This window comes from Malaclemys terrapin, chromosome 8 (genome assembly GCF_027887155.1).
Source record: "Malaclemys terrapin pileata isolate rMalTer1 chromosome 8, rMalTer1.hap1, whole genome shotgun sequence".
In the NCBI taxonomy this organism is placed as follows: domain Eukaryota; kingdom Metazoa; phylum Chordata; order Testudines; family Emydidae; genus Malaclemys; species Malaclemys terrapin.
The window spans coordinates 79808559-79823339 of record NC_071512.1 but is presented as its reverse complement, the minus strand read 5'-3'; the positions used below and the strand labels follow the sequence as shown (position 1 = coordinate 79823339).

At 42.4% G+C, this 14781-nt stretch overlaps 1 protein-coding gene across 1 annotated transcript in view; it reads right to left on the bottom strand.

Annotated features, from left to right (window-relative positions):
* Positions 1–14781, bottom strand: part of LOC128842354 (uncharacterized) — a 197971-nt gene that overhangs the window by 120248 nt on the left and 62942 nt on the right. The window lies entirely within an intron of this gene.

Here is a 14781-nt window from a genome sequence, read left to right as displayed (position 1 = left end):
CATTTTATAAAATGCTAGCATATTGTAGCTCCTTTGTCCCACCTCCCTCCCCTTTTTATGTTAAAGAAACATTCTTCCTTCAGTGGTGAAATATTATATTTCTGGCCACCAGAAGAGAATGCGCTTGCGGTCTTTCCTGGCCAGGGGAGTTCATGCTATCATTAGTTTCTGCAGCAGCAAAGGCTTCTGGTTACTAGTGGCTGCCACAACATGAAGGCGCCACTCCGCATATTACATTATACCCACTACAAGCATAAAGACACCATTTAACTTGCTGCAATCTCAACCTGTGAATGTGTAGAGTCACTAAAGTTCACTTCATGAAAAATACAACATACTGTGCAAAAGAAGTATGATTGATGCCCACTGAGCAGACTGTTTATCAGACAAACACATTTTGCAAACTTTGATATAAATTGTTAGTTTTCTTATCTCAGTGACAATGTAAAACCAGTACCTTTGCAGAAACTTCCCAAAAACTCTTTAATGACCTCTAAACAACATTATCTTATCATCATCTAACTCTCTACTATAATAAATCATTTACAAATATGCTAAAAGAAAAACTGATACTAGAAATATGGATTTATTTTCCATAACTATAGACTTCAAGATGTGGGGAGCCTTCCAGAGGAATTGTGTGATGCTAATAAAGCACTCAAGACCATCAGCGCTTGTGGGCATATTGTGAGAAAAGACTTTCTACTGAGATTTGTTCTTCCTTAATAGAGAATTAAAGAATGAATTTCGGTAATTAGGTCCTTGTGAATCAGGAAATTGTGCAACTACTTGCTGGAATTCCCTTCAAGACCTTTTCCACTCGGCTTATTCAGAACACCTCATCCAGTTCTCTGGAATACAAAAACTTGGTTCGAATCTGGACACATCACTGAGGTTTTTTTACTGACATTTTATAAAGTTACACCTGAGGTGATCAGACTCAGGTGTAAAGGGTTGATGAGGGTGTAGCACAACTCCAAAGTACATAATTATAAAATTAAATTATATACATTGTTTTAAAACAGGCTAACACGTGCATTACATTTCACACTGCATCACATGCTTTATGATTAGCTTACTATTTTTGTGAACCAATCCCTGTATAGATCCTGAGTTTTCTATGAGCTACAAAGTGTGCTAGTAAGCAAAGCTGCAACTGCAAATTTATCACACATTACACTTTTTCTTACTATTTACTAGCTACATATTATTTACAAGACCACTTGTAAATTCATGTCTTGTCTATTGCTAACCTCTGTTTCCTTAGTTCTGTTTTCTTTCATTGTTCGTACAAGGCCTATACTACTTTGAACACACACTACTTGTGTCTGCATGTGCTAATCACCATTGGGTACACACACCAGACTACATAGGTGTATGGCTTTGTAAATTCAAAGTCAGGACTGGATAAGCACATACTACAGTTTGCACACAAAGGAGGCACACATTTTGTATACACACAGATGCACATGGAACTGATTATTGGAAATCAGACTATGACACAATATGCTGGATACTTATTGACCTAATCTGAGTTTAGCTAATACTTCAAAACGTGTTTTGTGAACCTTTTCTCGAATAAAATCCCTAATTTGCATCAACTGTGTTTTCACCCCTTTTTATTTGTTTTCCACAAATATTCTAGAAAACATGTTCAGTAACATAAGGGTTCACCAAAGCAGAAAATTTTAAGTGATTAGGAAATCTTCAGAGAACGTGCATTTCTAACTCAAAATTAAATTATTCACAGTGGAATCTGATTTGAAGAGTTATGCTTGTCAAGTCAGGGAACAGAAACAACACCATGTGACCTAACTGCCTAATCAAAACGTATCAGCTTCTCTCAAAATCAAATATTTTCAAGGATCTGCCTGAAACCAAGAATTCCTCACTGAAATTATTCTCAGAATAATTTCAAATAATGACTACATTCATGAAAACTGCCAGGTATAGGACAAGCTGAAAAGAGAATCAGATGTAAAATTTGTCAAATTAATTATCTGCTGTGAACTATTCATGAAACTCTGGACATAATACTCTCAGAATTATGACATAACGTGCCAAGGTAGCTTCTGATTTTGAACTTGTAAAATTTCATTTAAACAATTGCCAAAATTTGTAAGTGTAACAAATTCATCACAGGTTTGTTAGCAGTGTTTGAACTCAGGGTCTTAAAACACAGACCTCTATCACTTGAACTAAAGGAATAACCCTATTAGATGGCAGCAGTTGAATGCTGTTATGCTCTACATGGACCTAGACACTTACTTAGAAGGGAATATGACACATAATTAATAAGCACGTTATAAAGGCATAATCAAGTCAATTGCAGGTCTATATGGAAGTTTGTGCATGCAAATCAAGAGGCCAAATTGAGGCTGATTTGAAAATGTGGTTCACTATACTTCATGATCATACATTTTAAAATTATTTTGAAGAGTTGGATGAGGAATTAGAGGAATCCTGTTAGAGGAATTCTGGGGCAGTATTCTGTGCATCTAGACACCAAGTAACAAAGTTATCATAAAGCTGTCCTTTCACTGAGTCTCTTCCGAGCAGACTGTGAATGTGTTGTTTTCTAGTGGAAATGAGCAAGACAATTCAGAAAAATTAAGGGCTTGCAATTTTGCTCATTTCTAGGATTCAACCTCTTTTGCACGTTTGAAAAGGATGAAGTTAGGGGGTTTATATCACTTATTTTTGTTTTTCTTTGCACTTTCATGTTCTGGCTGTGACTGTACAGGTGAGTGCTGAAAGACTCGGAGAAAGGTTGTCCTTGCACAATTTCTAACCATACCGGACACAAGAAATTACAAAGACCCCACAGAAAGTCACCTCTCCCATTAGAATACCAGCTCACTTTGCAGACTCAAAAATTACAGATAATTGGGAAAAACTTAGGTTAAACATCTAAATTCATGAGTACGTTTCTAAATGATACCAGAATTTAAACTAGTTGAAATTAATCTCTAGGCCTGTCAGCTCTTTTATTAGCCCGCCTCTCATTTTCAGGGGGGTCGTGTTGGATTAATACACACATATAAACAGTAAGGAAGTTTGAATCCAGATCTGAACTTCATATTTCTTTCTTACCTGAAACAAAAACCCAGATCTGGACACCCACAAACTTTGTTATGGTTGGATCTGAATTCAAATTCAAACTTTGAGACTTGGACCAATCTTTAACTTTTAGGGCCATTTTTAAAGCATCTTACTTTTTTGATGAAAGATTTTTTACCGTGTGTTAGAATGAGTCACTGAAAACCCCAAATGGTCTTTTGAAATGTCTCATTACACCAACAGACCAGCCTATTAACATACTTTTGCCAAATGTGCAGTGGTTGTGTGATGTAGACAAGGACTAGCTTGACATCACCTACTAATTTTTCCTTGTGACCGTTACCCAATTTACATCCATCTCTTCAAAGGTGAAAGGCAGGAGAATTAACCCTATGCTCCATCTAGTACCCAAAATCTTATGTAAAAATATGGAAGTTATATAATCAAAACAAATCTTGCTTTAAAGCTGAAAAACCCTCACTGAGCAATATACTTCAATTTAATATAAATAATCATATGCAGGTCTAGAGTCCTTATATTTTACAGCTCTACTTAATTCCAGATTGTCCTATGGCAGACAGCACAGATATAAAACATTTCATCACAGTGTTTAGTTGGAGGTTTTGTAACTGCTTCTCTAATAGAACATCGTATTCAAATTCCCAGCCATATTACTTACAATACTCTTTTGGATGTCAGGGTCACAAAACTGTGCTGACATGACTAATTGAGACTGAACTGAGAACTATACAATGTAAAGCAGTACTGGGGAGGGGAGGGAAGGGGAGGGAGAGAAAATGGAGATGCACTTTTTAAGGTCACATTTTATTGCAGATAAAACAGAAGTTAAATTACAAAGTATTTGTCAAGTTGCACTTGAAACTACAATAGTTCCCAACTCTTTGCTTTAGAAGACAAATGTTATTTTTTTCTTTTAGTATTTACCATCTGAATTATCAGCCTTAAAGCATCACCATGTTACACACATGGGGGCGGGGGAGGGAGGGAGAGCAGGGAATGCTACAGTGTGTCATTAACCACCTTGGTTATCAAAACTTAATGAGCTCTGAAATGGATACAATCCCAATATTGCAGCTCAGCTCATAAAAAATGGAAAGTGATATTTTATTTGTGACCTACATCATTCGCATCTAAGAATTATGAAATTAGGACATTCTTCCACTTTTCACATCTACTACCAATTCATTCACTGTTTTAGACATTGCCTATTCACCCAGTTGTTCAGGGTGTCCTTGTCTGCATGTAAGGGACACCTCTGGATTCTGCAGGTCTTCCTCTATAGTAAGACAGCAGTTACAAAAATTACTGTATTGTCTGAGACTTACATGTGAAGGATGTCATTGCTGAGCGAATCTCTCTCTACACAATGAGTTTGACAATGGTTGGCAAACTTGATTATGGCCTAAGTTAAAACACAGTTTGGCTTGTCAAGAACACAGAGAGTCAAGCCATGTAATAACCATGTTAAAAGGAATCCTGCATTGTGCATTCCTTAGTTCAGTCTCAATTATTTGTTTAATTTGGAATATAAAGCACCCATGCACAAGTTCTCAATTATTTAAAGTTATAAAACCACAATACAGTCCAATCAGCTCACTCCTTCTACCAAACTACAGCACACTCAAACACCACCCCATATACCTACCTCTCTGCACAGGCCAGATGCAGAAAGTGTGGCCTGCAGCCTTGCTGTGAAAGTCAAGTAAGCACAGTATTTTGGTCCTAACATAAATTGGAATACTGCGTTCTGGCAGTTTGGATGGGATTTGCTATTACAGAAGCAGATTTTAAAAGATGGTTACATCTTGTTTCTGTTTGTAGGATTGTAATAACTAGCTCATGTTAGCTGAAGGCAAGTCATCAGAACCCACCCCAAGTTGTAACCAAGTTTGGGGAGCAGAGAATGTAGAGCAATTCTGCAACTAGCTCAGTTGGAAGTGGTGAGCAAAGTACATCACTGTCAAGGAGGGATTTAGACAACCAATAAAGCCAACAGGTCTGATTACTGATATCTATAGGGACCAACAGTGTCAGGATCCAAATGTGATTTGTCATTGCGGTGTACGACAGTAAGGTTGGAGTGCTCCAGGTTTTAACCAAGTTAATGGTGGTCACATTAGAAATAAAATAAGTGAAAAGCAGGAGGCTAAAAGGTGAAATCTGACTCCAGCCCAGCTTATATTCTACCAGGAAGTTCTTAGACGTTTTCAGTAATTCTCACCTAGCAGATGATGAAGTCCTACAGTTCTCCTGGAGATATTCACCATATCATCTATACCCATGTGGCCTCATTTGATTGTATAATTTAAATAAAGCTGGTACATTGTCAGCAATCAGGTGTACATGACTCAGTGTGTAAACTGAAAAAAGAGAAACAGACAGATATGTTTTCTCTATTTCTTTGATTAAAATCTTCTGGCTGTGACTCCCATACAGCTCAAATTAAAACTGTTTCTAATCGTAGAAGGCTATTTGTAGAGGAGTGCTCCTCCTTCATTCACACCATCCAGTTAACTAACCACACAGCCCATCTCCTGGGCTAACTGGATTGCATTTCACAGACTCGCAGGAGAAAGAATACCTATCTCATACACACACACAGACATTTGATTTTGATACTACTGTACCTTTAAAAATAGTTCCAACTGTTCCTTTGATTAAAAGACAAGAATCAAGTCATTCAAAGTGTTGAGGAAATCTTTTTGGAAGGGTTTGCTAGTTTGATTTCCCCTAAGTAAAATACTGAAATCACATATAAGCCTTTCCCCCTGTCCAAGGGTGCTATTCTCTGTTGGGATTAGAGTAGGACTGGATTTTTGTGCCTTACTGTGGGCATCATGCTAGTTGCCTTTTTGGGGATAGGAAGGACTTTTTCCCTCACTGCCATGTTACCAGATTTGCCTGTTACTTCGGGGTACGCTCATTTATTAGGGATACTCTTCGGGGAGGGGGGTATCTGTAATTTTATCAATGTACTGCTTGTGTCACTTGTGTTTTCATATGGAGCTCTACTTCTCCCTGCTGCAAGTCCCCTCCCAATGGAGCTATCCTGAAGGCTCCCCAGAACCAGGTTCCTCCAGCCCCAGAATCAGATGAACACACACACACACACACACACACACACACACACACACAGTCTGAGTGGACCAGGTCAATCAGCTGCTGTGGGGTCCCATGCGGAGCGGATAAAGCACACGACCAATGTGGTTGCAAGCTGAATCCGAATCCTGTTTATTGCAAGCTTTCTTTTATAGTTTTTCTCAACATTACATAACACAATTAGGCTATAATAACACATCTACGGATTGGACAAGAAGGAGAATCATGTGTTTATCACATGTATAGCCCCACACCGATTGGTTCAACTGTTCCTTACATAAGGCCATGATTTGTTTACCTCATCTTATATAATACTAGACCACCAGGGGGCCTTACATAAGGCCATGATCATCTTATATAATCCTAGACCACCAGGGGGTCTTACATAAGGCCATGATCATCTTATATAATCCTAGACCACCAGGGGGTCTTACATAAGGCCATGATCATCTTATATAATCCTAGACCACCAGGGGGCCTTACATAAGGCCATGATTTGTTTACCTGGCAAGTGTCCCATCGTGACCCTTACCTCCTCATGGAACTTTTCATTAGGTTGGTGTAGGGATGATACATCCCCACACCTCCCCCCTTTTTCTTAAATAAGGCCTGTAGGAGGGTCCAACTAACATTAGGACAATTACTAGCCACCTGACTACTTTTTTTGAACCTATAAAACTGACGACAGGTGACATTTAACAACTGGGAACTATTAAAAAACATAACATTACATAAATACCCACGAAAACCATTGGGGTGTAAATAAGGATAGCCAATAAGACATGTTTTAAAGGGATCCGATGGGGTGGCCATGGACAAGCAAAAAGGGCTTCTTGGCCAGTCTGGTTTGCCCAGGTGATACAAACATTTTGTCGTGGGTTAACAAAAGGTACAGAGTTTGGACATACAAAGACCCCTGCTCCTATAATAAGGAGTCCGAACAAATAGAAGTACCACATTATCAGGTGTCTAGGCTGTGACAAACAATAAGTGCAGGTCCGGTGCTGCGGGGTCCTGTGGATCCGGTGTCACTACTGGATAAGCCTCGGGCGCAAATTCCCCCTCTATATGGGCTTCCCTAATAAGTCCGTGCCAACGCCTTACGGGGTCCGGGGGGCCCGAGCCGCCCGGGATATTGTCCGAAGCATGTCGCAGGGTGGAAACATCGGATGAGTATGCCGGAGGCTTTGGAGCAAACGGGTTGGCGACATCCAGTGGCCGGTGCGTGGACACGTTATCCCGTCCAGTGCACCCAATTGCGCAGCCCCACAAACCACAATGAGGACAGGGGGTAGCTACATCATCCACCGGAGGGATCTTATCCGGCGGTTTTTTCCTATATGTCCTTTCAAAGTTAGATAAGCCTGGCTCCGCCATTCTTTTCAACCTATTCCGCAACTTCTCACCCTGCCCCGGGAACTCCGCCCGGAACTCTGGGGTACAAACATCACTGGTGACAGGAAAGCCGGGCTGGTTCAGGGCTCGCAATGTGTGGGACTGCGGGGGATGGCTCTCACCGGCCAAATGGGACAACTGATTCAGCATGTCCTGTAGCTGAAGGCCCTGTTTGTACATTCCCGCGTTTCTGCCCCCATTTCAACAAACGGGACAACGCGTCAGAGGGAAGCTTCTCTCCCCGCTTTTTAGCGATGCGTAATAAAAAATCATGCACCATCTCCTCCCCTGCAGACAAAGCAGAGCCCATTTTATTAAATGCAGCCGCTCACCTGTGAGCTCACGAACGTCTCTCTCGGACGACCAGGAGCCGGTATCCTCCGGTACCTCCTGCCGCGGCTGCCACCTCCGCCTTTTCTCACCGAACGCTTCAGTCGGCTGTGAGCTCACGAACGTCTCTCTTGGACGACCAGGAGCCGGTATCCTCCGGTACCTCCTGCCGCGGCTGCCACCTCCGCCTTTTCTCACCGAACGCTTTAGTCGGCTGTGAGCTCACGAACGTCTCTCTCGGACGACCAGGAGCCGGTATCCTCCGGTACCTCCTGCCGCGGCTACCATCTCCGCCTTTCCTCACCGAACGCTTCCGTCGGCTGTGAGCTCACGAACGTCTCTCTCGGACGACCAGGAGCCGGTATTCTCCGGTACCTCCTGTCGCGGCTGCCACCTCCGCCTTTTCTCACCGAACGCTTTAGTCGGCTGTGAGCTCACGAACGTCTCTCTCGGACGACCAGGAGCCGGTATCCTCCGGTACCTCCTGCCGCGGCTACCATCTCCGCCTTTCCTCACCGAACGCTTCCGTCGGCTGTGAGCTCACGAACGTCTCTCTCGGACGACCAGGAGCCGGTATCCTCCGGTACCTCCTGCCGCGGCTGCCACCTCCGCCTTTTCTCACCGAACGCTTTAGTCGGCTGTGAGCTCACGAACGTCTCTCTCGGACGACCAGGAGCCGGTATTCTCCGGTACCTCCTGCTGCGGCTGCCACCTCCGCCTTTTCTTACTGAACGCTTCAGTCGGCTGTGAGCTCACGAACGTCTCTCTCGGACGACCAGGAGCCGGTATCCTCCGGTACCTCCTGCCGCGGCTGCCACCTCCGCCTTTTCTCACCGAACGCTTTAGTCGGCTGTGAGCTCACGAACGTCTCTCTCGGACGACCAGGAGCCGGTATCCTCCGGTACCTCCTGCCGCGGCTGCCACCTCCGCCTTTTCTCACCGAACGCTTTAGTCGGCTGTGAGCTCACGAACGTCTCTCTCGGACGACCAGGAGCCGGTATCCTCCGGTACCTCCTGCCGCGGCTACCATCTCCGCCTTTCCTCACCGAACGCTTCTGTTTTTGGTCGTGCTCCAGTTGACACTGAGCTTGGCAAACCATTTAAATCTTGGTACCCTGCCCTCTTATTCCCACAGATTCCCTTTATCTCTGTGAAGAAGGCCTGTCTCCACCTTAACAGGGCATGGCTGTTTGCGCTTTTTGGAAGAAGGAGTTCTGGAAGGAGAAGAGCCAGCACTGAGAGCCTCTTCAATATCTAAATTCAATTGTTCCAGTTTCTTCATGAGAGATGACATAGAGTCTGACCACTCAGATCCTTTTTTTTGGTTGGATCTGCTTTCTCTTTGCTCAGCTTTTGAGACAACACCTGTTGGGTCTACTGTCTGAGAACATTGATCCCTGCTCCACTGGCGGCTGTGTCTAGTATGATCTCTGCTAGCTCACTCTGGGCAAAGTCCTGGCTGCCTTGATGTCCAAGCCGAATCACGTCGGGGTCACCATTTGTGGCGTCCCATGCGGAGCGGATAAAGCACACGACCAATGTGGTTGCAAGCTGAATCCGAATCCTGTTTATTGCAAGCTTTCTTTTATAGTTTTTCTCAACATTACATAACACAATTAGGCTATAATAACACATCTACGGATTGGACAAGAAGGAGAATCATGTGTTTATCACATGTATAGCCCCACACCGATTGGTTCAACTGTTCCTTACATAAGGCCATGATTTGTTTACCTCATCTTATATAATACTAGACCACCAGGGGGCCTTACATAAGGCCATGATCATCTTATATAATCCTAGACCACCAGGGGGTCTTACATAAGGCCATGATCATCTTATATAATCCTAGACCACCAGGGGGCCTTACATAAGGCCATGATTTGTTTACCTGGCAAGTGTCCCATCGTGACCCTTACCTCCTCATGGAACTTTTCATTAGGTTGGTGTAGGGATGATACATCCCCACAAGCTGCCACCCTTATATGCCACAGGTAGCGCATTGGAATAGAGTAAGCCTGAGCAGGCTGGGTCGAGCAGCACTTCCAGGCTGCCACCCTTGTATGTCACAGGTTCAGCACAGCCCTATCCCCAGTTTCATGTTACAATTGTTCTGGTAGTAACCCACTTGATGAGCAAACCCCACAGGATTTTTAGGCACTATAGGGATCTTTAGCTTAGGTAAGAGGCGCGTTACTGCAGAGTAAATGGGGAGGCCAAAACTCAAAAGAGTAAAGTTCAGAGACAGAGGGAGGGAAGCAACCAGCTTAACCATAAAAGTTTTTATAGAATAATAGTAACAACCACACAAAGAGAGCTGAACAAACATAACAGTTTAAAGATTACAAAAGTCAGATATAGAAAACTATACCTGATCACACAAGTCAGGGTTAAAAAAGTTATACCTGAGGTAGAAGAGAGAGAGAGAGAGAGATGGGGTCACAACTCCATGAAGCTTGAACAGGTCGGGGTTCCCAGGTGATGATGGTAATTCAGGGTCCTGAGTGCTGGAGACAGGCAGAGCCCCCAACATGATCAGTCAGGAGAAGATGAAGTCCCAGTGGAACTGATGCAGATTTTGGATTCAGGCATCAGAACACTTACTTGAGCATGGATAGGGGTTTTTGTAGGGAAACAACGATGGTTCAAGGGAAAACATTAGATTTATTTATGGGTAAACTGATGACTCAAGGGTTTTCTTTAGGCTAGATAATAAGAACTGATTATTCCTGGCTATGGGTGATGTTCCTTCAAGGGAGCTCACAATGCAATTAGGCAGCTTCGGTATTTTGGGTATCAATCAAGGATTCATTACTAGAATTGGTCTGATAACTGCTGAGCTGGGTGTGTGCAGGCATAGGTTCATTAGCATCTGGAGCAGAGATCCCCCATGATGCAGTGCTTCCATGCTTTTCTGGTTCCAGAGTTCAGTGCGGTTCTTGCCTTGGAATCTCTCTTCTCCATTCTGTATGCTAATGGAGGTGCCTCCCTGTCCCATCTTTGATGCAGATGAGGCTAGCGGAATTGCCTTAATCCTGTCACCCTTGTCAGGAGGGGTTTAGGTGCATCTCACACCACCTTTTCATGCTTTCTGTAAATCTTTCTTCTGATCAGTTTTGGTTCAAGCAGAGGCTGGGGGTGTGTGTCCTTCATGAGTCAGACAGGCTGGATACTGTGCCCTGGTTCCCCAAGAATACAGAGCTGACTGGTATCACCAGACAGGCTTTGGCTATGTGGAATTTTTTACCTTCCTCTCAGCAGCTCATGGACCTGCTGGGTAGGTTTGGTCATGAAATTCATTTTGTCGCAACTTGGCACGTGCCCAGTGCAACTACTCATTCAGCAGGGAATCTGGTTCCCTTATAAACCAGAATAGGAAGCCAATTAAGAGAAGGCATATGCTAAAGAAGGTGGGGAATGGGATTGGGGCTCCTAAAGTCTGGTACAAATAAAGTCTATTATGACACACCCTACCTACACACAGCCCAGTTAATTGTGAGTTCCCTATACCACTGACTGCAACAAGAGCTGAAAGTTCTCAACACCTGTGCAAACCATTCACCCTTCTGTTCCCAAAACCGAGGCAATCAAAATCAATATCCACTTGAAATTTAGGCTGTAATTTTTCTTAAACTTCCTTGTTTGAAATCCAAATGACTAGATGATCTGTACTGTGTTCCTCCTTATCAATACCAAAGGCACAATGGCTCTAGTTGTTCATATAATCGCTCTTAGAAAGGTTTCTGGGCTTTCATTGGTCCCCTGCAACTTTTGGGAAAAGCACACCCATTTGTGTATCATTTCCATTTTTTGGAATGAAATGGCGATTCAGCTTTTTAAAAGTGATACTGTAGTTATTCTTTCCTCAGAAAAGACAAGTGATTCATACATGATTTCAGCTTCACTTCTCTTTGCATAAAAAGAATGAGAAGACCTGTACTTTATTGTTCTCCATGTAAAACTTCATTGTGGCCTGGAGTCTGCCGAAAACTTCCTTCCAATCAGGCTTATAACTATGGGTTTAGCAAACTGTTACTCTGTCTACCTGTCTTTGCTTGCCTGCAGAACTCTCTTTAGAACTTTCTCTAGGCCCCTCCCCACCCCCTACTGCCTGGCTTCTTCTTACAGTTTTGAAGACAACGCATGCACTCAGCCCATTCACCTGAGCAAAAATTCTTCTTGCCCTAAGCATGTAAAGGAATGAATTTGACCTAACTATTTAGTGGGTTTCTTTTTGAAAACATAGCAGCTTCTTTGACATTGTCAACATAAAGCAGAAGGTTGAATAAGAGATATACAAGCAGTTTAATAACAATGGCAAATAAAGACTCACTTTGGGTGGATTATCTACTCAGCAAGTTAGCTAACAGAGAATGCATCACTCCCTCCAACACACACGTTACAACATCTCTTGATGAGATTATTTTTAAAGGCACAGGTGCCCACCTGTTTCAGTAATTTGAAGGTACTGTACTTGTAACCTGTCTAGACACAAAATATGCATAAGTATCTGGGGCAAAGGCACTGGACACAATATATTGTGACCACATCCCTAAGAATTACGTTGGTTTACTTGTTCATATGGTCTACATTTGTGATTCATGTTAACTTTATAATAGAATGTGAGACTCCTGTGTTCACAGACAGATGAACTAAAACACAGATCTAAATTAACATAAAAAAATCAAAAAACCTTTGGAACCAGTTGGTTCTTCCTTGTTTAGGGGAGCCAATTCCCTAGAAATGGGTGGGAATGAAGAAGAAACATCATCCCACCACCCCCTTAACACTGGCCTGGGAAGCAGTACTAGTGCATCTGGAGAAGCAGTATCCTGAGGCGCATTCTATCAGCTCTGCACAGCCCTCAACCCAGAGCTGCGTGTCAGTCCCATGCAATCTAGCCCCACAGTAGAACTTGTGCCTGTCTTTATTATATTCAGTCAACTTAACTCTAACGTCAGTGTATGTGGCATAACAGAACATACATGAAATGAATATTTGGTCAGTTGATTGAAACAAAAACAAACCAAAAAACAAACAACAACAAAAACCTTCAGTATTAAATTTTGAAGAAAGAAAAAACTGTTAAAGAAATACAGATTCTTTCCTTGAGTTTCCCCCTTTCCTATCATAGAGTGAAGTTTCTCACTGAGAATCCATGTCATCATTCAGCTGTTTCTTCTGGCAAAGCCAGAGTCCAGAACAAAATCTTAGTGAAAAAGAAACCAATAAATTAGAGCTCTTTGTGAGCAATTTGCCGTTAGTTCTATTCTCTCTGCCTATTAAGATTCTTTATTTGCTTCACCAAGAGATTTCTGCTGACAAGTCTATCCATTTACTACTAGCCTAGATAAAATGCTAATAAACAAAATGTCAAAAAATGTATTCATACGACTTTCCCCCTTTTCATCAGGTCTGTTATTAAAGAGACCACAGAACTGAAGGTTAACAGCTGGTGAGTAAGGATGTTTTCTTTCCTACAGACTGGCCCCTATATTAGGCTGAAAACATTGTAGGAAAGAAGTATTTACAATACCCATGTTGCTCTCTTCATCTATGCAGGCACATATGGGAGAAAAACTGCAGAAATGCCCTTACTGAAAACTCCTATTGAATGATAAATTTTCTATAAGATTTTTAAAGCATCCTGTAGAATTCTAGAGTTATTAGGTATGTAATGCTCTGCTAAATTCTAGAAAAAGATTATCATTCTTTATCAAAGTCTGTAAGTGTTGAGAGAAAACTCTATTGGACCCTATTTAATTCCCAGAGAACCATGCTCTTTCACACCCTCATCCTTCACTAGTTCTACTGGATTTTCCTATAAGGTCGGTGTGAAGAGGCCATGAAGAAGAGAGTGGCTACTGCTTGATGGGGTAACCTCACCACATAGCCACCTTCCTGTGAATTCTGTGTGTGTGGAATTCTGTGCAGACTTGATCCATGGGTAGAATCAGGGATCAGCCACTCTATGCAGCATATTCCTCAAACCAATGGAATTGCTGCAAGAAAAAAGCTGCATTAGTTAGTATTTCCACAGAAGAGGAGTCCTAGAATGATGACAGCAGAGATGGGACCAATGGCAGTTAAGCAAGAGATGCTGTTATTGGCTGGACATGAGATGCCTATGAGGAGTGCTTAGGCACTCTGAAGAGGACTCCTATATGTTTTCCTGTTGAGCTTGATGCAATATACATTTTGGAGACCATCATCACCTTCCCTTATTATAGTCCTATTGACATCTCTTTAAATAAGCATGCCGCAGAGCAAGAAGACTTAAAAACCTGTTGCAGGTAAGTTTTCCCTTCCTGTTGCTTTAAAATGGATGAGGAAAATATAATCCTTAGTGGTACTGAAAAGTTTTGTGCAACTAACAGGAAACCCCTTGTCCAGCAAAAGCTGCCAGCTGTCCTGATCTGATTTGCTGAATGTATCCAGAATGCAACGATGGAAAATGCAGCTTCTCTCAACTTCATACATGAATGTTGAGCTCTGAGGATGGGAGGGGGAAGGAGGGAGAAGGGAACTGCTTTATTTATTTATGTATTTGACGTATGTGTTGTGAGCACCTCAGGTGAGGGGAAGCAAAAAAGCAATCCTGAGCATTTCCATCCTGCTTGAACTCTAATAGAGACACCTACAATACAAAACAAAGGGACCCTCAGGGCACTTTTATACATTTATTATAAGGCAAAGATTAAAACAATTTTATGGAAATTAAAGATAATATGGAACATTTGTCTCACTCTCAGTCAAACAGTAACATGGAGCAATTCAACAAATAGTTTCACAGCTCGAGGCACACTGTATGGAAAATGATAAAACAGCTTGGGCTGAGGACAGCCTGATTGGCTGGGCACTGCTGGGTATGTATAT